Here is a 3452-nt window from a genome sequence, read left to right on the forward strand (position 1 = left end):
CCCATTATTAGTATAGTAGTATGAATTAGTAGCACGATGGTACCCACAGCTAGTATATATATATATCAGGAGTCTATCAATTCCGGGGGGTAAATGTCCAGGGGGTAATTGTCCGGGGGTGATTTTCCGGGGGGTAATAACTAATTGTCCGGGGGGTGAATGGCATGGGGGGTAAATGTCCGGGGGGTAAATGTCCGGGGGTAATTGTCCGGGGGTATTTGTCCTGATACCTGGATAATACATATGAATAAATCCATAGAGACATGATACAAGATTGCGTGGCACAGCTTTGCTGTTGATCCTGAGCGCTGCACGCGGATGAGACTCGCAGTTCCGCAGGATATGCGCACGCGACCGTGTGGATGTTCAAGTATGAAGCACTGTCCGCAGTGGAGACGTGCGCCAAATTCGAGGCCCGGTGCACGTCTCCATAGTGGTCAGCGGATGGTCTGTAGTTTTAGAAGATAACAATGAAGACTTTGTTCTAAATCAGAACTATCCGCGGCTGAATAAAAGCAATATACAAACCTTTGAATTTCTTGTCAGTCAAAGGGCTTGTTGGGGGTCCATTATGCAGAGCTTCCAATTGAAATGGCCCATGAAAGTGTCAAGTGGAATTGTGTTTTTCGGAAACCCCAAAGAAAATGTCTCCCTCTTACATGCACCCCCTCCCTGATAAATCACGCATTCAGGCGTAAACAATAACAGAGATGAAATTGTGTTGAGTTTGTGGCTCTTGACGCACGTGCATTGTTGTACAAGACTGTTGAAAGCACAGGCACTTGGAACGTCTGAAGAAAAATAAATATTCACACAATGTTAGACCGCCTGTGTGCAAAATAGGTGAACGTATGTGAAACATATACGGTTAGTACTTACTGTGACATAACTGACACCACTAATTGGTAAAATGTTCCATGCATCTTGAGAAATTCTGAGAAATTCTGAGGTTATTATCGCAGAACTCCCGACACCGCATATGCTGATGTCACAAAGCTATATATGTAAACAAACACGCATGTTGCGAGGTGCCTGCCTCCGATATCCATTTCGAGGCCCGCTAAGCCAAGCATAAAGCGCGCGGGCAAGACGTCACACACACAGCTACGTTCATTGGCTAAAACAATTGAGTAGCGCGGTTAGGGATTTTCGGAATTATTTAATTTTAAGAAAAACTTAAATGTTCAATGAATGACGCACTCGTTCACTTCCGAAAGCGGGTAAAAATGCCGAATTTGTCCACTGATGCGAAATGCATCGGCCGGGCTTTTCATTATTTACGAAAAGCAAACAGTCTCGCCAAACACCTACACGCAGTAACGGGTCATGCCGTTGACGCCCCCCATTCATGTCCATCAACGAAGAAGGCGGGGCTTATTCTGATTGCGGAGATGCGAAAATGCAACAGAAGGACGTAGCGCAGTGCGCTAAACAGCGTGTTATCTTAGATCCTGAGATCGGCAATTTGGTGGTCCAATGGGTCCCCATCTTTAAAAATATATAAGACTGGTGCGACGTAGGCTGTGATTGGAAGACACAAAGTGTCAATCCTCGGCGCGCCTCGTCATCATGGCCGCATCACGTCTAAACCAAGTCAATCTAGTCCAGGTAAAACCATTGTGAAATTGTTGAACACCCTGGAAAACTGTTATCTTTTGCCACATGCTAGCGCTTGTACCAGATGGCGATACCCAATCTTCGCTGATCGGGATGCTAAGAACGTATTGGTAGTGGATTGTGGAATGTGCATCTTAAAGGATTTGTTATAAATTCGTTCAAATGTTGCTGCATATCATTCTCATTCAAAAAATGCCAATTCTGTGATCACCCAGTTAATATTATTGCTTAAGTTATCTCAGCGTACCAGTATTAATGCTAATCGATGGACTTTAGACAGCACTTTAATCATCTTAGTCTATGCTGACTGCATCTCAATCAGAGAAGAATCCTTCTACAGATAAACCGTTCTGCATTCATTCCTATAGTAAAGAAACGTTGTTTGACTGAATCATTCCGCCATTCGCAATGGAAGTTTTCGTCAGCAGTAGAACCATTAAAAGTCACTTCATCTGTCATGGCAGCAATCTTATTTACGAGATGGGTTGCAGCAAAGTGCATCTGAGCAATATACTTTGGAAAGAGAAACTCAATTTTCATCCTTCAGGGTTCTCTGTAATATCTAGAAACATGATCTGAGCAAACCAGTCGGTGCAGATCATGCAGTAAACGATCGACGTCAGCCATGTCAAAGCTCTTAGACTGTGGGTTTGTAGCCTAAAACGGCTCTGTAACAGTAAATCTTACATTCTACTAGTACTAGTACTAGTAGTAGTAGTAGTAGTAGTAGTACTATAGTCGCTAGTATAGTAGTAGTACTACGGATCGCTGCCGCGGGCTATAGTACTAGAGCTACTAGTACTACTACTACTAGTACTAGTAAACAGTGAATGAGACAAGCATCCTTGTATTTGATAATTTGTAAAGACTAAAGACTAAAGTAATATAATATCCTGTATGATGTAGTTCGTGATGGGTGCTTCACATAAAAATTTTGTTTGAAAACGATTTTTGTTTCATTTCAGATTGAACGTTTGTTGCGTTTCGAATTCGTAGCCGTATAAAATTTTCAAGCAAAGGGTCAGTCCCTACCTCACCAGTACCGCGATCTGTGTCACAGTTTCAGCAAGTTGCAATCGTTATTACTATCAACACGAAGCCGAAGGAGTCGAGATAATCTCCAAGCTAAGGTTGTATATATGTAGAAGATTATAATCTAATGCCTTTTTGCCACTAAATCTAGCATTAACATTTCAAAGCATTCGACTAACTTAGGATCGACAGGCACTGTCAGATAGATCTCGATCTACCTATATAAAGCATCTTGCACATCGCAATACTACTTACTGTGGCTGTCTGTGTGCATGTATAGCTTCCTCTAGTCTCCTAACAAGCCCGGTGGTTGGTTCTCTGATTGTGTGGAGTAATTTGGTATTCAGCATCAGCAACATGCGATCTGACGGACTGGTGAATTTTGCCCAGGCGAGTGCGCCCACCCAGGTAGGAATGCATGCCACTGTATTTAAATGCCTCTCTCTCTCTCTCTCTCTCTGCCAGCAGGTCTTTGCAGCAAACTATAATCTTCTGACAGTTTTTTATTTACAAATAACTGCAGTGATAAACCTATAAATGCATGTTAGTTGTTGTCGATTATCTAATATATATTTGAGTTCGTATGTATGTATGTATGTATGTATGTATGTATGTATGTATGTATGTATGTATGTATGTATGTATGTATCTTCCCTATAGGCGGCCAAACCGCCCAAGCGATCTGGATGCAATTTTCACAGGGCCATCTCTTATACCCCGGGCGTGTTCCTAGCTGAAAAAAACCTGCCAAACCGTCAAACTCACCGAAAAATCCGTGAAAATCCCCTCAATTTGTCAATCTT

General features: G+C 42.4%; 1 long non-coding RNA gene across 1 annotated transcript in view; it reads left to right on the top strand.

Moving 5' to 3' along the window:
* The window catches only part of LOC106813694, a 4752-nt gene extending 1743 nt beyond the window's left edge, over positions 1–3009 (top strand). The window contains exons 2-3 of the long non-coding RNA XR_001394496.1: positions 2583–2747; positions 2930–3009. This is a non-coding gene — a long non-coding RNA (uncharacterized LOC106813694). The remainder of the gene's footprint in view (positions 1–2582; positions 2748–2929) is intronic.
* Positions 3010–3452: the final 443 nt, after the last annotated feature.

This window comes from Priapulus caudatus, unplaced genomic scaffold (genome assembly GCF_000485595.1).
Source record: "Priapulus caudatus unplaced genomic scaffold, Priapulus_caudatus-5.0.1 Scaffold810, whole genome shotgun sequence".
Taxonomy (NCBI): Eukaryota; Metazoa; Priapulida; class Priapulimorpha; order Priapulimorphida; family Priapulidae; genus Priapulus; species Priapulus caudatus.